This window comes from Pleurodeles waltl, chromosome 4_1 (genome assembly GCF_031143425.1).
Source record: "Pleurodeles waltl isolate 20211129_DDA chromosome 4_1, aPleWal1.hap1.20221129, whole genome shotgun sequence".
Classification (NCBI taxonomy): Eukaryota; Metazoa; Chordata; class Amphibia; order Caudata; family Salamandridae; genus Pleurodeles; species Pleurodeles waltl.
The window spans coordinates 1,006,663,792-1,006,685,035 of NC_090442.1; positions in this window are offsets into that span (position 1 = coordinate 1,006,663,792).

Below are 21,244 nucleotides of genomic sequence, written 5' to 3' on the forward strand. Positions count from 1 at the left end.
GTTGGTGGGTGAGGGGTCTTCTTCACATAACCTAAGTGTGTTTCTTTTCACAATTTTAGTGTTTGGCACATCACGGACGTATGTGCACACATCAAAGTGATATATTCCAAAAATGCCTGTGTTTGGGGGGGGAGGGCCCACCTATGTTTTTGGTCCAGGGTGCGGCTGTCATGTAGGGAAACCTACAAAACCCAGAAAATGTTTAAAAATAGGCACCCCAAGGAGTCCAGGGAGGTGTGGCTTGCGTGGCTCCCCCAACTATCCCTTCAGGTTTTGGGCCTTATTCTGTTGCAGGCACCTGGCCCACCCACACAAGTGAGGTATCATTTTTATCGGGAGACTTGGGGGAACGCTGGGTGGAAGGACATTTTTGGCTCCTCTCAGATTCCAGAACTTTCTGCCACAGAAATGTGAGGAACATGTGTTTTTTTAGCCACATTTTGAGGTTTGCAAAGGATTCTGGGTAACAGAACCTGGTCCGAACCCCGCAAGTCACCCCATCTTGGATTCCCCTAGGTCTCTAGTTGTCAGAAATGCACAGGTTTGGTAGGTTTCCCTAGGTGCCAGGTGAGCTACAGGCCAAAATCCACAGGTAGGCACTGTTTTCTTTCAAAGAATGGGATGTGTCCACGTTGCGTTTTGGGGCGTTTCCTGTCGCGGGCGTTAGGCCTACCCACGCAAGTGAGGTATCATTTTTATCTGGAGACTTGGGGGAACGCTGGGTGGAAGGAAATTTGTGGCTCCTCTCAGATTCCAGAACTTTCTGTCACCGAAATGTGAGGAAAACTTGTTTTTTTAGCCACATTTTTTGGGTTTGCAAAGGATTCTGGGTAACAGAACCTGGTCCGAGCCCCGCAAGTCACCCCTTCTTGGATTCCCCTAGGTCTCTAGTTTTCAGAAATGCACAGGTTTGGTAGGTTTCCCTAGGTGCCGGCTGAGCTAGAGGCCAAAATCTACAGGTAGGCACTTCGCAAAAAACACCTCTGTTTTTTCCCAAAATTTAGGATGTGTCCACGTTGCGCTTTGGGGTGTTTCCTGTCTCCGGCGCTAGGCCTACCCACGCAAGTGAGGTATCATTTTTATCGGGAGACTTGGGGGAACGCTGGGTGGAAGGAAATTTGTAGCTCCTCTCAGATTCCAGAACTTTCTGCCACAGAAATGTGAGGGACATGTGTTTTTTAAGCCAAATTTTGAGGTTTGCAAAGGATTCTGGGTAACAGAACCTGGTCCGAGCCCCGCAAGTCAGCCCTCCTTGGATTCCCCTAGGTCTCTAGTTTTCAGAAATGCACAGGTTTGGTAGGTTTCCCTAGGTGCCGGCTGAGCTAGAGGCCAACATCTACAGGTAGGCACTTCGCAAAAAACACCTCTGTTTTTTTCCAAAATTTAGGATGTTTCCACGTTGCACTTTGGGCTGTTTCCTGTCGCCGGCGCTAGGCCTACCCACGCAAGTGAGGTATCATTTTTATCGGGAGACTTGGGGGAATGCTGGGTGGAAGGAAATTTGTAGCTCCTCTCAGATTCCAGAACTTTCTGCCACAGAAATGTGAGGAACATGTGTTTTGTTAGCCAAATTTTGAGGTTTGCAAAGGATTCTGGGTAACAGAACCTGGTCCGAGCCCCGCAAGTCACCCCTCCTTGGATTCCTCTAGGTCTCTAGTTTTCAGAAATGCACAGGTTTGGTAGGTTTCCCTAGGTGCCGGCTGAGCTAGAGGCCAAAATCTACAGGTAGGCACTTCGCAAAAAAAACACCTCTGTTTTCTCCCAAAATTTTGGATGTGTCCACGTTGCGCTTTGGGGCGTTTCCTGTCGCGGGCGCTAGGCCTACCCACACAAGTGAGGTATCATTTTTATCGGGAGACTTGGGGGAACATAGATTAGCAAAACAAGTGCTATTGCCCCTTATCTTTCTCTACATTTTTTCCTTCCAAATATAGGAGAGTGTGTAAAAAAGACATCTATTTGAGAAATTCCCTATAATTCACATGCTTGTATGGTCACCCCGGAATTCAGAGATGTGCAAATAACCACTGCTCCTCAGCACCTTATCTTGTGCCCTTTTTGGAAATGCAAAGGTTTTCTTGATAGCAATTTTTTACTCTTTATATTTCAGCAAATGAATTGCTGTATACCCGGTATAGAATGAAAACGCACTGCAGGGTGCAGCTCATTTATTGGCTCTGGGTTCCTCGGGTTCTTGATGAACCTACAAGCCCTATATATCCCCGCAACCGGAGGAGTCCAGCAGACGTAACGGTATATTGCTTTCCATAATCTGACATTGCAGGGAAAAGTTACAGAGTAAAACGTAGAGAAAAATTTATGTTTTTTTCACCTCAATTTCAATATTTTTCTTTTTCAGCTGTTATTTTCTGTAGGAAACCCTTGTAGGATCTACACAAATGACACCTTGCTGAATTCAGAATTTTGTCTACTTTTCAGAAATGGTTAGGTTTCTGGGATCCAGCATTGGTTTCATGCCCATTCCTGTCACTGACTGGAAGGAGGCTGAAAGCACAAAAAATTGCAAAAATGGGGTATGCCCCAGTAAAATGCCAAAATTGTGTTGAAAAATTGGGTTTTCTGATTCAAGTCTGCCTGTTCCTGAAAGCTAGGAAGCTGCTGAGTTTAGCACTACAAACCCTTTGTTGATGCCATTTTCAGGGAGAAATCCACAAGCCTTCTTCTGCAGCCACTTTTTCCATTTTTTTTTTTTTTAAACGAAATTTTCACTGTATTTTGGCCAATTTCTTGGCCTCCTTCAAGGGAACTCACAAAGTCTGGGTACCTCTAGAATCCCTAGGATGTTGGAAAAAAAGGACGCAAATTTGGCTTGGTTAGCTTATGTGGACAAAAAGTTATGAGGGCCTAAGCGCGAACTGCCCCAAATAGGCAAAAAAAGGCCTGGCACAGGAGGGGGAAAAGGCCTGGCAGCGAAGGGGTTAAAGGTTTACGTCTGGCAAAAGGGTTGTTTTGCCAGGTCGAAATGGCAGTTTAAAACTACACACAAAGGCTAAAATGGCAGCCTGAGACATGTTTAAATGGCTAGTTAACTGTCTGGCACCATTAGTGCTGCAGGGCCACTTTGCGCCATTCACTTGTCTTACACAAGCACTATGTAGTCACTTTTTGCACCTCAAGCACATTTATGATATATAATCCATGCTGCTCTCAATTGTATATTTTAGAATTGTTCAAATACATTTTGATTCCTTAATTTGTAGTTATATTTTCTTTGTGTTGTCACATTTTTTTGACTTATTAGGTAAACGTCCTTTTATTGATATCGCACACAACACTGTTGTAGGATATATAATTTACACACGTCTTAGTTGGGTCCACTGGTTACTACCGTGGTATTTCTCATTTAGCACCACTCGCTGGATTATGAGAGTTTTTTTATTTGAAGTAAACGTATATCCAACCTAAAGTGGGTGTTAATGTGGCACCTATTACCACATCATGTCCTCCAGAGAAAATCTGAATTACTCAAATGAATATATCAACAAAATTATTAGTGGTCCCTCTTTATTATCCAACACCACTGCTTCCGCTCTCACCACCACTAATTTCATCACAGGCCTTGTTAGATATACTACAGAAACTTAAGAAAAACACATCAGAACTTGCCTCCATGCTTGTATACTGACGGATTATCTTAACCCAGGCTTCATTCTGTTGAGTCTTCAAATAATACATTTACTGACAACCCGAAGTTTTGTTCTGTCTTTAGCCATTTAGCTCCACATGCTTTAGACACAGTGTGGTGTTGGGGATTGATACCGCCTTGGAATACAGTAAAAAGTAATCAAAAGAAATTGCTGAACTTGAGAATGACTCACGCAAGGATGCAAAGAATTTATTTGATACAATCAACAAAACAATAGCTACGATTAACATTGTAGAACAAAGCAAAACGATTAACATAATTTAAAAGGACACCAGGAACTAGAGTAAAGTAAAAACATGCCTTTACTTGAATGATAACTTTTACACTACCTTCATTCACACACAAGTTTCAATCATGGGGAGCGTAACAAAAATCAGAACTCAGTGGCTTTCTCGGAGTCCTCCAAAACCTTACCAGGCAACTCTGACCCAGGTGAGGACACAAGTGATTAACTGAATCCAATCGCCCACTACGACAACCTTTCTGTTTTTTTAGGAAGAGGTCGGGCAGCAGCAGAGGGATAGGGAATTTCCAATATAAATAAAACCTGCTGCAAATTTTACCAATGGAGGTACCCACAATAGTCATCCCTCACACAGAAGGGGGACCCTTACAAATGTGAATAACCCACATTCAGAAGTTGATCCTATCCTGATTTCAACTTATCCAATCACATTTGTTCTTATGAAAAAATAAACTTTTTGAACAATGGTTTGTCATTTGTCCCTACTGTTTGGAGTGACTTTTTTTGGCCTCATGAGGATTTGTTAAAATGCTTTTGACATATTGGACTCCGGTAGTTCTTTGCTATCAGTCTAAATGACTCTGGAACCACTATTAGCCCTTTTCACCATTCCTCTACCTTCCACCCCCGTTCTCTACTATGCCACGACATTTTGACTTTTGAGAAATTGTTTCAGCAAGAAGTAATGCAGATTAGACAAAACTTTGAATATGTCCCGTACAATCTCCTGTTCTCTGAGAAACAAGCTCTATACACTTTTAAGTGCAAGCATGATTTGATCATCAAACCCGACGATAAGGGTGGGGGCATTGTGATCATGGATTCTGAAAAATATGAACATGAGATCACACAACAGCTCACAACAAAGAGAGGAAAATAATAAAGAAGAATTGGGACATACTTCGCTTCCATTAACTTTTTTCAGAGCCTCCGTTAGGGATCATTTGGTCCATGCCATCACATGGTCTCCCCAGACCACCATCAGTCAATCTATTATCCCTAGGTGGGTATTACCACCTCTCATTGGTCATTTCAAATGCCAGAATTGTACAGCTCGCACAATTCAACACAAAAGTGGGATCAAATGTGGTATGGAGAATGCTCCTCTGGTACCTAATTTTGTCTCACACAATCATACTGAAAATGATTTTACCTGGCAGGTGGTGGAAAAGCCCCGAAAATCCAGTTAGGGGTGGTGATTTATCGCACATGCTGTATTTCTATCTGTGATACAGTCAATAATTGAATACATTGGATGAATGAAATGGCATGGTTATGAAATGTCCTATTCCTTTAGGGCCACCATATTCCATATAGTACTCCCTCTGCTTTTTTGCGTTCTCCTCTAACTAGCCTGATGACACCCTTGTTGTATTATACATTTGCATTAATTGAGCCGGTCACAGAACATTTCTTTTATCATGTCACACAGGATCTCTGAATGTATCTAGTTTACATATTTTAGTGTTTTAATTGTTTCAATTTTTCGTCCGTTAACACTGCTCTTTGCAAATTGTTGGTCCTCTGGGAGTATATCATCACAACTAGATTGTACGCCCTTTTTAAGGGATAGAAATTACAAGATTAATCTTTGTTTACCTAGCCGGATAACCCTATTTCTATTTTTCCTTCTTCCCCGTATTCCCCTATTTACTTCCATGGGCATGCTCGATCGTACATTCTATAAACGAGTTTGACATTTCAAGAATATTGCCCATTTTACATATTGTCTATTTCTTCTTTTCGTTCTCCTACTAACCCCCAAGGACATGTGTGTATTCTTCTCCATGCCTCGTCTATTATTCACACAAGATATCCCATCCTGGGGGCCTAAATAATATTTTATTCCCTCCCTGACGCGTGGTCTAGTGGTGTGCCTGCCCCACACGTGATAGCTATGCTTCTAGTGTGGCGTTTACTTGTGCTACACACCAGGCTACTAATATGCGGACATGCCTTCTGTAAGTGGCGTTCACTTCCCTATAGGTGCGGGCACTACGCCCCTTATTCTCCTTAATTATTGCCACGTTCACAATATGCCCTTAGCAGCCTGTTGAATTAAATTCTTTGTCTTTTTTGTGCAGATATTTTCTTGGCGATTCCTTCACCCCCTTGTTGTCAATCTGGGTGGACTATTTTCTTCGCCAATCCCTTCGCCTTTCCTGAATTGAATTCTATATTCCCCTCCCCAGCCAGACGACGAGTGATATGAATTTCTCGCAAGGGGCCCTATGGCTTTGTGATTATTTTTTCCACTGACTGATTGGCGGACATTTTTTCCTTAGTCCTCCACTCTAACAGGTGTCTTAACCCAGAACACTGGCAGTGGGTTTTGCTTCTTTTTACACACAATTTTGGTGTGGTTTGGGCACTTCATTTGTTTTATTCGCTAACCCTCTTTTTTTTCTCAGTATCAACTGGATGCATTGCAGATATTTCAGCAATACTAGAACACACTGTAATTTTCTTTTTTTCTCTTGCTATCATTCTTCATTGCGTTTTCACTCATTTATTTCCAAAGCAGCAATCATATATATTGTGCTTTCCTTGTCCTGATGATGACCTCGAACTGAGGAAGGTCAAAATGCCGTTGACACACATTGGCAGACAAATGGAGCTTGATTGTGATATGATTCTTTAATGAGATATTGGACTGTCCCTACTATTGCACAAGATTTCTTAACTTGGTCCAATTCGCAGCTTGATACTTCTATATGTGTTTCACTTCGTACCGTTCACTTGTCTTTCATGAGCATCATGTGTTCATTTTTTGCACCTAAGCACATTTATAATTGATGCTGCTCTCAATTGTACATTTCAGAATTGTTCAAATATAGTTTGATTCTTTATTTTGTTTATGTTTTCCTTGTGTTGTCGCATTCTTTTAACTTATGAAGTAAGTGTCCTCGTATTGATATGCCACTAGACATTGTTGTAGGTTATAACATCAAACAGGGCTACTAGCAGCATTTCATTTACAAGGACTGGGTACATGCAGTACCACTTTACCAGGGACTTAGAATTAAATGTGCCAATTGGATGTAAGCCAATTTTACCATGTTTAAAGGGGAAAGCACAAGCACTTTAACACTGGTTAGAAGTACTAATGTGCACAGAATCCTAAAAAGCCAACAAAAACAAGTTTTGAAAACACAAGGGTGTTCATGCTCTCTAGGAGCATGAACACCCGCCATCTATCTCACTCAAATAGTCACCAGCCCCATGCACATCGCAAGATACACACTTGATCCCATCTTCACGGAAAGTGACAGTCAATTACAGCCATATCACCGAACACATGTGGACTGAGCACGCCATCGTTCACTTCACCATCATCGCCCATCACCTCTCATCGAAGCTGGAACAAAGTTTCAGAGAGCCAATGGACTGATGCCCTCAACTCTTCCCACCTGGACACATCCACCAACCTAGAACAAGCTGTCAAGAATGTCTCTGTCTGGATCACTGACTGCGCTGACAGAGTTGCCCCATCGAGCCTGCAAAACGGAAGAGACCCTCCAAACAGGCCAGCATGTACACCACAGAACTAAGAACTGCAAAAAGCAGCTGCAAGGAACTTGAAAGAAGGTGGCATACCAGCAAGGACACCAAAGACTGAACCACCTTCAAAACATCGCTCAACCAATACCACCAACTCTTGAAAAAGATTAAACTGAGAGCCCTGGCCAACCACAGAGGACAGTTCTAACTGCAGTAATGAACTATTCAGCATTATCAGAGAGTTCTCAAACTCCTCAGCCTTCAAAAACATAATCACCCCCTCCCAGGAACTCTGCAACCCCTGGGGGGGGGCATCTTCTATGACAAGATCTCGGACATCTACAAAAACTTCGAGCCCCAACCCACTGACATCCTCAGCCTCATCGCCACCACAAATACCAAACCACCTGCTAACCAGCCGGGACGAGCTCACCATGTAAAACACCATGGCCATCATGAACTCCGTCCACTCAGGAGCAAATACGGACCCCTTTCCCCACATCATTTTCAACCTTGGAAGCAAGCCTATCAGCAACAAACTCACCACCATCTTCAATACATCCATCGCCACCGCAACTTTTCCAGATGAATGTAAACACTCTGAGATCAAATCCCTTCTCAAAAAACAATCCGCCAAACCCAGCGAACTCAAGAACTTCCATTCCACCTCACTGCTACAGTTTCACACCAAAGTCTTTGAAAAAGCAATCAGCAGCCAACTCACGGAGAATAACAATCTTCTGGACCTCTCCAAGTCTGGTGTCTGCACCAACCACATCATCAAAACCACCCTCTTCGCTGTGACCGACAACATAAGAACCCTCCTTGACCGAGGAGAAGTGGAGGCCTTGACCTCTCCGCGTCTTCTGACATTGTATCCCACCACACCCTTATCAAGAGACTCCACCACACTGGAACTCGAGGAGACATCCTCAGATGGATCACCTCCTTCCTCACTGGAAGATCCCAGAGAATCCCTCTTCCTCCTTTCACCTCCGAACACTAGAGCACCATCTGTGGCGTCCCTCAAGGCTCAGCACTCAGCCCCACACTGTTCAACACCTACATGATCCACCAGCCGCCATCGTCAGACCCATGGACTAAACATAATTTCCTACGCCGATGACAACCATCTCGGTATCAGAAGAGCCCTCCATCACAAGGGCCAACTTCCGCCTGTGCATGACGGACATTGCTGACTGGATGAGAGATAACTGCCTTCGGGAACAATACCTCCCCATGGGGCAACTCCTTGTGGCCTTCCGAACTAGGACACTCACCCACGCAGACCATGCCCACAACCTCAGCGTCATCCTGGACAGGAAGCTCACTACGAAAAACTAGATCAATGCAATCTCCTCCACTTGCTTCTTCACTGTTCATATGCTCCACGTCAACACCAGGCAAACCAACACCAAGACCCTAGCCACCAGCAGGGTTGACTAAGACAACACACGCAACACAGTAATCACCTTGCATCTCCTGAAGAGACTATAAATCATACAGAACTCTTCAGTCAGACTCATGGTCAACCTCTCCAAGTGCACCCACATCATCCTCCAACTCAGGAAGATCCACCAGCTCACCTTCCAGAAGAGATGTCACTTCAAGATGCTGATCCACACACACAAGGCCCTGCACAACCAAAGACTAGCATACATCAACCACCACCTGAACTTCCACCAACCCACCAGACACCTGCTCTCTGCTTTCCTTCACCTCGCCCCCACCCCAATGCATACATTGAAGCTACAGCAGAGGCCGTTCCTTCTCCTAACTTTTGGCCAGATCCTGGAACAACCTCCCTCTCCACCTCCAGACCTCACCCCCCCAGCAAGAATTCAGATAAGGACTCAAAGCCTGGCTGTTCGACTGAGTCTCCGCAGCAAGATCCCCAGTGCATGGATACCCTCACAGGTGATTAGCGTCTCTTTCCAAGTCTTGACTTATTGATTGATAAGTCCAGCTGCATGTCTAATAACTACAGCAAAAAATGTACTCTCTTCTTTAAAAGGTCCAATTGGCCACAACAACCCTGTGTCCATGGAGGTATCTACCCCACTTTACTCTTGCAAATCCATGGAAATGTCACCCAATCATAGTGTGGGGGTAAATCATTCCATCATCTCTGTCATCATTGGAAGGCTGAACAGTTCACAAACAGAGCGTATTGGGACTTGGGGCGGAGGAGTGGAGTCAAAGCACAACCTGGTTTGGATAGAAGCGAATACGGCTCGACGTCAGACAGTGGAGTCACCAGGCACTTGACCTGTTGTGTCAGTGATGTCAGAGACCGCATCAGTGGGGAAAGAACTGGAGCTGATCTTGGAGCCTTCTAGATCATAAGTCAGCATGGGTGTCTGTGAAGAACCTGAGGTGGGGTTTAGGACCAATCCACTGGTGGTAACCTGACCGGAAGCCCCTGCGGATCTTTGGGCCTGAAGGCATACCAGAGGGAGCCTAAAGAGTAGCAAAAGTATGCAGCATGGCCACCTTAAATGCCTCAACCTGTTGCTGCATCGCCAATGGATCATGAAATTCAGATCACAACAGGACCAGTTGAGGAATTGGCACCTGAACCAGGAATCTGGAGCAAGATCGGTTCTTACCCTAATGTCCTCTCAGACAGAAAGGCAGGATGGGGTTGAGCCCTGCTTCTACTTATTGCATTTCTTCTTAGACTTTGACTTACCCGGCAACCTTGACCATGAAGAAGACCTGCCGCTGCTGGAACAACATTGAGACTGGAAATGAGTCTGTTAACTCGACTTGGAGTGGGACTTACACAAGGTTCGACATACAGCTACGTTTCATGCTCCTGGGTCTCCTTTAGGTGCATAAGGCTACATTCTTTGCCCATATTGGAGTCGTGCCCTAAGTCCGAGCACCAGAGGCAGACCCTGTGCAGGTCCAAAATCTGTTTCTGAAGATCGAAATATGGTTTCAAACCTGGAGTCTTCGGTGGGGATTGAGTTCCCTGGTACACTGGAAAGTAATTGTTGAAGGAGTTAGTCAATCGACAAAAGAATCGGCAGTCCCGTTCCGTGTACAAAGGTGTGGAGAGAAAGGAATTGACATTGCAGTGCAGGGGTGAGGCTTATACGTGTCTCTGCTCCTTGACTCCCGAGGGGGAACTAAGTCAATGCAGAGGTGTATGGCATGACTCAGCGGTGCAGGAGCACTCTTGAAAATTTCCAGATTCAGTCTGCCACCTTGGGAATATTCTAAAGGTGAGGCGTCTGTGGTTATAAGTATCCATCAGAAAGGGCAGAACTAGAAAAGGGGTCAAATATTGGGCGCCTAGCCTTCCTGAGGAACACTAGAGGGGGCAAGCTTCTACTGTGAGGGTATATAAGAGGGGAAGAGCAGTCAGTAAGTGGGATGAATGGGAGTGAAAGTATCTCTGAAGATACCTACCTTTTCTCTTCCTTCTTGACAAATTAGGAATATCAACGGGGAAGTTGCAAGAAACTATTACCATACAGAGTAAGATATGAGAGAGTGTTTTCATTGATGCCTGCCTTTTAGGAACACTATCCTTAACAAAAAGACTTAAGAGTAATGAAAGAGAGACGTTGGGAAATAGTCGGCCTGACTCTGGGGGAGGGGAAATAATGGGCCACATTTATTATCACTGCTAGGGCATGCATGCATGTGTATAAATAACTTCTGCAGTTGTGGCGGCAGTGTGACTCGACCATCAGACGTTTTTGTGTGGGGCGATGGGTGCCTACACCAGACAAATATTCCAAGCAACTTGACAGTGTCCCCAAGTGACAAATAGAGACCCTCACTCCAAGGGTAGTGCAAACAGTATTTATTCTGTGACATGTTTCAGAGTTCCCTGACACCTTTGTCAAACACCAACAGCATTGGAAAAAGTGTCATTGACATTAAAAAGGACTGTCATAGACACAGCTGAAAGATTTCTTTGTAATCTTAATCCTTTAGCATAATTCATATAATTATAAATATCTCATTACATTTTTCTCATACTTTGTATTTAAACATGCTCAATACAAAGAATACAAATTTATAGCACGTTAACTCTAATTTATCTCCCCTTTAAATCTATGTCCTTGATCGGTTATTGTGGTGTATTTAAAGACTATCAACAAAAGTGGTTGTGTGGGTAAATAGTACAGAGATGAGACCCTCAGGTGTAAGTGACATTTTTTAATGGCCCTTGTGCAATTCTATCCCGATTATTACTAGGGAATATATTGTCTTTCTGTTATGTCGCTGGTCCTCATACACTCTTTTGTATTTCATAGGTGATAAATGTGAATAAAACATTTTTCCACTCTGTGTTATGATGATATCTTGGCTGGTAAGTCTCAATCAGCCATATCTATCTCTATTCTACAATGATACCAGTTGATGTTATACATCATCACGAGCAAGTGAATTGAGGATATTGAGGCCCAAGGTTAATACCATGAACGCTGTAATTGGGGTATGAGTAAGTCCCACCATTCTACCTGAAACTTCATGGAGTCAAATGAATCAAAATAATTGCCCTCTTTTAGTTAGTAATATAATTTTTATAGATCAAATCTGTTTATTAAGTTTTCAATTTTAGAACATCGCACATGTATATGTACTACATCACAATATTGCGAACAGGCGCATAGTTAGCTTATTCAATGCGAAACAATGAAAGAAAAAGAATTATACAGTTAACCCAACTATGTTTCCCCACAGCTAGTTGGAAATACATTAATCAAACGATCTCCGGCTCTATTACCATGTAATTCTAGTCCAGAATTAAATCACATCATAAATTACCTCCCAGGCAATCAATTCAAGTTCAGGACCCTCAGGTAGGTTGGGCATGTCAGCTCTGAAAACTCCCCAGATAGGATACGTAAAAACGGTTGCCAGAGTTCCCTAAAGTCTCCATCCCGCAGCTGTGAGGCCAGGGAGACCTTCTCCATGGCGAGGATAAACCACGGCTTGTGCAGCCAAGAGATTGTTGACGGGATCTGTCTGTCCCCCACACAGATAGCAAAAGCTGTACGGCAGCATTCAAGGCCAAGGCCATCTGCCGACCCTTCAAAGATCTTAGGGGAAATGTGAGCGGATTGGGGAGACCAAGCAAAATGTACGCAGGAAATCTAGGGATCGGAGTGTCAAAGGCCCTGTCCACAGTGTCTATTACATCCTTCCAATACCGGTGTAGCTTGGGGCAATGCCATAATAGGTGCACAAGTGTATGCCCCCTCCAGCAGCGACTAGATTTATCATGATTCCAAGCATGGATCCTGTTAGGGGTGTAATACCAGGAGGAGGCTACTTTATAGGCTGTCTCTGTACCTGCTGAGTTATAAGCTGTGTGGTGCACCCTATAAAAAACACTCTCCCACTCATCCTCCGATAGCTCCCTCTCAAGCTCCTTCTACCATCTCAATTGATCCTTAGTTTTGATTGAACGGATCTCTCCCCGCAGGAGGGCATAGAGTTCTGAAACCACACGCTTATCGTCCTTTTTCATTAGAATCCATTTTTCAAATGGGGTTAACGGCCTATCGACTAATATCCTATTGGCCGGAAGCAGTGCCCAATGTCTTATTTGGTAGTACATCATCCTATCGACCTCAGTCAGGCCATATTGCTCCCTCAATTGGTCAAAGGGGATTACCCCCTGCCCATCAAATAGGTATCCTACCCTTTTGCATCCCCTCTCATACCACCTACGTAATGCCTCCGGCTGTAAGCCAGGGCCAAAATCAGAATTTGCGCCCATTAGAGTAATTGGGGACAGGAAGGTCGTCAAACCCGCCCTGCTGGCCACCCGATCCCACACTCTCATTGTAACCTCCATAATTGGTGATTTATACAACCCTTGCGCCCTGTGGCGGCGCCTAAGCCAGGGTTCCTAATAATATAATTTTTAGGCACGTAAACCTTATTAATTGCAAGCTGATCTTGCTAGTCAAATATGTTATCAACTGCATCTTTGATATTGGCACTTCTCCGATTAGGTATTGTGTACCCACTGAGGTCCACATTTTCTATTTAGGAGTGCAGACCTAATAATATAAAAAAGGATGATAATTTCTGGGTAGTGAATCCTGCACATTCATGATTCTGCTTACCATTTTTCTCCTCTGCAAATCATTGCCGTTCCCAGTCTTCCGGGTTTGTGGTCATCTCAGACATAGGTTATGCTCTTCTCTCCTAATTTCTCACAAAGATCATAGCTATTGTTGATCTTCCTCACAATGATTCATCTCAGGGTGATCATGAAACACAAATGCTATTGACCTTCACCGTCCCAAAGTATTTTTCCCACCATTTGCCTACCTTTCAGTATCCTCCTCTTTTGTGCCTTTGATTTTAGTGAAGAATCTAACCAATGCATACTGTTCAGGGATACCACTACTTTGATCTCCCCAATAAATCCATGGCAAGAGTTTACCAGCCAAGGCAAGATCACCATGCTTTCCCACCAGTGTCCGAATGTTTACAACTACTTAACTAATAAGCACCTTGGTCCAAACGAACCTGACCCTGTTTTCTATAAACAAATATTTTTTGAACACGATTCAACATCTTGCATGAGTTTTCATAGTTTATTCATGATAATAAAATTGTATAACAAAATAATAAATAAATACTTTTTACAGTTTTAAGGCAAACAATAAGTATCACCATAACAATAATTGCTGTTCATACAGAAATAAACATAGTATCACTGTTCTTGTAAGAATTCAAATTTCCTTCTGAGCAACTGGCTGTTGAACCACTATTCAATTAACACTATTTGAAAAATAGCTGATTGAGAAAGGCAATATACAGGACGACTGTTTCACATTCCATGCACCAATAGATGCAAAATCTAATGTATCCAATGCCTGAAATTCTCAAGTATCATTCCACACCGTTACAATATGTTAAACACTATTTGCGAAAGCCACGCAAACTAAAAATGTAAAACATGCCTCTTGTGGAGTATCATGATTAGTTCTTAGTTGTCAATGATTAGTATAGGAAGCCATGTAGGCTACTGGTTAAGGTGTTCACCTTGAAACCTGAAGTCACCAGCCTAATCCCAAATTTAATATTTTGATTTTGCAAATGCGAAATACGCATTAAAAAAACAACTGTAATGTGTGCTCTTTAGAGCTGTCCCGATTACATGTTGCCACCAGCCCCTGCCCCATCTTTTCATGACATTTTGATTTCTGTAATGTAGTCTCAACTCAAACTCACACATCATTGTATGCAATGCTGCTGCTTCAAGAAAAACATTGTTTGGAATTAGTTCTGCATTATATAACATAACTAAGAGAAGTAGACAGTGTTTTATTGAAGAACTGCAAAAATAAGAGAAGTGAATTCATCATAAACAGGATCACTCTGTCAAAGCAACTGATTGCATAAAATTCTCAAGAAAAAAAATCTCATTTATAATTATGCTAAATGCACCAACACACACAATATACAGGTCTACAGGCAAAGGTATCCTAGATAAATTAAGGCATCTCAACAGCATAAAGGACACAATATATCCTAAATGAGAATTAAAAATGTCCTAGCTATCGGAACAGAAAGTTTCAATTCTATTAAGAACACAAAGGTGAGGATTAAGCCTGTTCTTTCTTCACTTTATTTCAGTCAGCAGCCATTAAACGTTGCAAATTACATTAGTACCAAACTACATTTCCCAGACAACATGGGGAAATACAAAAACAGTTCATATCCAAATGCAGCAACGCCTCTAAAGACTCTCCGCAGGTGCTCTATCCTCTTTCTTCCTGCAACAACACCCACTTTCCCATGGGCTCTATCTTGTATAGCAGAATCTATCCCTGAGGAAAGCAACGCAAGCGCATAAGAGTCTGTTTTCACCGGGTTTGCACAACAAATGAAATGGCAATTAAAGAGCAAAGTTATACATCCCAAGAGCTCTGTATGAAAGAAGAAACCATCAATAGGTAAACAAAGCATTACCTACATGTAACATAGTAAACGTGTCCAAGTTCATTAGATATCTTTTATAAGTAGGGTGAGTATGAAGATACAAAGTTGATGGGTGGGACTAATCCCCTCCTCTGTGTCCTGAATAGAATTTAAACTTTGTTATGATAGGTAGGAAAGTTTTCATCCTATGTCAGGACCAGAGGCAAGTATTAGGCTAGTTTAAAGCTGATCCACCACATTCATAGCCAGCTGGGTACTAGTTTAAAGTAAAAACTCTTAAAGGTAGAATTCGAGGACCAGTCAGCAGCATAAAGAATGTCCTCTAAGAGGACTGCCATAGAAATAGCCTTCGAGGCCATAGCTCCTCTCATGGAGTGCATGCCGAAACAGGTCAATACTTGCTTTGTGCATGACCCATCTGACCCACTTGGCAATGGTAGGGGAGGAGACAGCTCTATGAGGTTTGGTGAGGGTGTTAAGTAATTGCTTTTCACTCTGAGGACAGAGTTCTTCAGTCATGGATTTGTAAGCTGTCATTGCTCTTACCACACACAATGTTGGAACATCTGGAAAAATAGGATAGTATACCAATCTGAAATTATATTTTGTTCTTTTCAAAATATGATGTGTCACCCCATCCGGAGTGATTACTTGTTATTTCCAAGGCTCTCACAGCTGAGACTCTGCAGCAAGAAACTAGACGCAATAATGTAGCTAACTTCGGAGACATTTTGGCCCGTATTTATACTTTTTTTGCGCCGCATTTGCGTCGTTTTTTGACGCAAAAACGGCGCAAACTCGCAAAATACCATTGTATTTTGTAGGTTTGCGCCGTTTTGCGTCAAAAAGCGGCGCAAATGCGGCGCTAAAAAAAGTATAAATACGGGCCTTTGTTTCTTGACATGTACTTATTCGAATGTCACGATTTGAACAGGCTTAACTAGAAGATTTTCTCCTACTGTATGTACGTCAACTGAAGACTGACCCGCTGAAATACCCCACCTAAATGTTTTAATTGATCGGTACGCCACACTGCTTGATGCCACATAGGCAAGAAAATTTAGGATGTGACGAGATCCGCAACCATGGGATCCAGCTGCTGTTGAAGACACCAACCCAACCATCAAGACCAGGTTGAGCGGTATCTCTTGTTCATGCTATCCGCCCATGCATTGACAAGCAATGAAGCAGCTTCCCGTGAAATGCCCAGGACTTTTCATTGTTTCCGGTAATCTTCCATTCCAAGAGAGGAAGAGTCCCTGCTTTAACCAGGTGATGAGGATTCCCCTGGGGATCCCGGAGGAGATCAGGGAACAGGGGTAGATGGACTTGAAAATCCCACGAAAGTTCCATCAGAACTGGAAGCCATACTTGAGATCTCCAAATCGGGGTGATCACTACTAGGTCCATCTGTTGCCTCCGAACCTAAGTGGACAACCTCATAATCATCGCAAAGGGGGGAAACATGCACCTCATTATCTTGCTCCAGTCCTGGAGGAATGCATTGGTCGCCACTGCATTGGGATCAGGCCTCCAACTGCAATATCTGTCCACTTAATGATCTAACTGAGAGGCAAATAGATCCATTGTGAAAGGACCCCATGTGGACTGAATGTCCTGAAACATCTGTGGGTGTAACTTCCAGAGATTGGCATTCTGCCAGTTTCGGGAGTACCACTCGGGCCACCAGATTAGATTTACCCGGAATATGTTCCGCTGACACTGAGATCTGGTTTGCTATACAGTAAGACCAGAATCTATGAGCCAAATTGGACAGAGTCTTCGATTTTGTTCCGCCCCAGGTGATTGATGTAGTGGACTGCTGCTATATTGTCCATTTTTAGAAGAACAAAGCTTTGATCTTTGTCTTTGGACCAGCATTTCACTGCAAATGAGCCCACCATCAACTTTAGACAATTTATGTGCAGGGCTTGCTCTGTGGAAGCCATTTTACTCCTATGGAGAACTCACCACAGCAAGCGCCCCACCCGAGCCGCTGGCGTTTGACTCTATCACTAGGCCTGACTGTGAGCCGAAAAATGGCACACCCATTCCAGGCCTCCATATGGGCAATCCACCACTATAGTTCCTCTTTTGCCTCTTCTGAGAGGTGAATGGACTGGGATAGGTGAGAACTCTCTGGAAATGAAAGTTTGAGAGGTGCTGCAATGCCCAATAGTACAGGGGGCCTGGAAATATGGCCTGAACGGAATATGATAAAAGACTCACGATACCAGCGAGTTATCACAGGGAAGTGGACAACTTGGACAAGGTTCTCCTGTGTTCGTGTTTTATTATGGTAAGCTTCAGAGACGGAAGGCTCACGAACTGCAAGTTTTGTATTGGAATTAAGGAGGATTTCTTTCAGTTGATCACAAACCTGAGAGACTCCAGAATTTCGATGGTCTACTCTAGATTATCCGATAGCCGTTGTGGACATTATCATCCAGGTAGACGATTAGTCTGATACTTAGGCCCGTAGTTATACTTTTTTTTGCGCCGCATTTGCTCCGCTTTTTGAAGCAAAACGGCGCAAACCTACAAAATACAATGGTATTTTGCAAGTTTGCGCCGTTTTTGCGTCAAAAAACGACGCAAATGCGGCGCAAAAAAAGTATAAATACAGGCCTTAGTACTCTCAAGTGTTCCATCACCTGTTTCAAGAAATTGGTGAAGCACCAGAGAGCAGATGGTAGCCCGAAAGGAAGGGAGGTAAAGTTGAAGATCTGAGATTGCCATTGAAATTGCAGGAAAAGTCTGTGAGGGGGAAGACCGAGATGGCGAGATAGGAGTTCTTCAAGTCCAGCCACACCATCCAATTGTTCCCTTAAAGCAAGCTCCCTGAGAAGGTGGATGCCCTCCATCTTGAAGTGGTGATAAACAAGCCAGTAGTTGAATTCCTTTAGGCTGATCACAGGACGTTGACCACAGTTCCTCTTCTCCACCAGGAAGAGATTGCTGAGAAAGCAGTAGTGGCAGAAATGGGTTGAAACAATCGCTCCCTTCTCCAAGAATTGAGAAATCTCAGAGTCTACTAGGACTGATTGGGCTGCCGAGAATGATAGGTGTCTCGGTCTGGAAGGTTGGAATGGGGAACCATAAAACTCTATTTGGAAACCTCTCGCAGTTTGAAGGACCCATGCATCTGATGTAAGGGCCGCACACCTGTGAAAAAAATCTGCCTAACTGCCCCCAAGTTTGATCCCATCAGAGGGTTGTACTCTCACCTGGAGAAGAATTATAGTAACGGCTTCTCCTAGAAACTCCTTTTGAACCACACTGGCAAGGGTAACCTCTAATTTGGTAGAAGGTGCCAAACCGGGATGCATCCTGCCATTGTCCTCATTGATTGCCAGGACCACTGGCTGGGTGGACAATGCACCGTGTTGAGCGCCCCCCTCCACAATAGGTGCCGGCAAAAACACAAGGGATGAAAATCCTCTTAAAAGAAGTGTGAGCCTTGTTTAAGAAGTTGAAGCTCTTTATAAACTTGCCCAGTTCCCGAAATAGGGGATCCCTAAAGACTCCCCCCTTGTGCAATGGGACCAGCCTCCGAGGTGGTCAATTCACCCAGTTTCAGGTTCATCTTAATTAGAAGGGATCTGTGTCTTTCTGTAGAAATGACACAGTAGGCATTTCCCAGGAGGATGATGGCCTGCTGGACCCTACCCGATTAAGCTTCTGGGGAGATGAAGGTGCCAGATGCTCTGGCATCTTCGGCCATGTTTAGGATGTTAGAGAGAGGCCCAGCTACATCCAATACCTTATCCTGACGTGTGCCAGGAGTGATTTATACCTTTTACAGGATCCCTTACAAAAGGTCGCCATCCTGGCATCAATTTTGGGCGTGAGGGCCACCTTACCCTCCAGGGAGGTGTGAGAACACTCGCTCGCAGATGATTACATACCTCCTTGTCTAGCGACTTCTGTAAACGCCCTGCCACATAAGAAGCCACTTTTAGTGCTGGGGTCCACTCCACGGTGTGCGGATGTAAAAGGTCATCTGGGTCCAACATGTTGGTTCCCAGGTGCTGTGACAGTTGTCTGTCTTTGAGTCATCCCCTTGTAGGGAGGGGCTTTCAGAAGGGTGCCAGGGGCGAGGTGGTTCATCGTAACCATCAGATATATTAGGGGAGTCATCCCTAGTCAAAGGATCAGGGAAGGGGGGGAAAGGAGGGATCCCTAAAAGTGCTAAGGATAGGGTCTATGGAAGGAGCTTAGGAATCCATGAACGCCGTCTTAAGGCCCGCAAATACATCCAGATCGACACCTAGATCATCTGCGCTTCATATCTGATACTCTAGCCAAGGCCTGCCCTGGAGGTGAGAGGGCCAGAGGCCTAGATGAAGCTTCCCTTGGTAAGAGGTTTTTATGGCACTGCGATTCCATCTGGAGAATCTTTTTCTCCAAGGGAGCCACAACCTGGGTCACTGCTTTAAGGAGGCATCCATTATATGGCAGAAGTGTTCATCTATAGGAAGGTAGGTAACATTCTCCTCTTCCACATAGTCCTCACAGTGAGTTATGGAGGACTATATCAGTCCTGAAAATGAAGAGGGCAATAGGTATACTAGGCAGGCCCAGAGATTGTCAAAGCATGCCTGGAAGGGGCACTACACTCCCTTGGGTATAGCAGGATTGCAATGCCGCCCTGGCTGTCTTCAGACATACTGCCTTGAGCAAGTTTCACCTTACCCCATAGGTTGTTCAGACTCCAGACAGGGGCCTCTTTCTCAATAATATGTATTTATGCACCAAAAAATTTAATAAATACCCAATGCCTTAAGGCAGAAAAGCCCCTGATCAGAAGATGTGGGCAGACGTGTCTTATTTGTTTTGACAGAGATAGTGAAATTGACATGCCAGCTGCCGAGGGGTAGAGCATGCGGAGCGTGATACAGTGAAAGTGTCGGCCCTCTAGTGGCCGGCTGACTGCACAACGTGTTAGAGCCTGAACTGACAGAAGCGGCCACGGAGGAGCAAGAACGTTCTCATGGCCACACTGTAAGAAAAGCAATTATTGTACAAGATAACAACTGTTATAATGTGTGACCACGCATAGTCAAAACTATGCCAAGTAATCCCAATAACAGTCACCTATCAAGTAAATACCAGTAAATAATCAGAATGATAAAAGGGACTTAGGGATAGGTCATATTATTAATGGCGGGTATATGTATTGTTTGATATGTACGAATACTGTATGTAGCCGTTTATTGGTAATTTTTCTGTATTCTCTACTTAGTGATGGAAGTGACCCTCTTCTTTCTTTTTGTTCGACTAAATTTTTCCCTCTGGTGTGTTTTTATTTATTTTCTTATTTACTTTGCATTTTATTTTTTATTTTTTGGTATACTGTCTCGACACACTATGCACCAGTGGAGCGAAGTGGCCTTTAATTTATATAAGCACAGGTTACGGGGGGAGTGCTTGACGATAGCGTTCACCCAACCAAGATGGCGCCCGTGTTTTGCCGATCCTAAGCTTATAGGCGTTGAGAATGTTGCGGTCGCGCTTTAACCTGTAACGCGCGCCGGACACGGGGCATTTTAAGGAATGGCCGCTGATTGGAACGCTCATTTGGTCCTCGGACTTCGGAGCTGGTAACTCTAGCTCCGTTCTGTGTGCAGTTATTGCAATTCTGGATTCAGGTAAGAGACTTTTGGCATATTACTACTGCTGAATTTACAGCACAGATGACTTAACTCGGTCTTTACAACTACTAGCTTAACAATGTTAAAAATATTGTTTTAGGTGTCGATGATACCTCCTAACTCCATATGCAGTCACATTTAGACGGCCATTAGCGGGTAGGTGCTTTTGGTTTGGATCTTGGTGGAGCTTATGGGCTTCTAGGCTTTTCCACTTGGGGTCTCTTTTATAAGTGTCATATTGTTCATTTACAG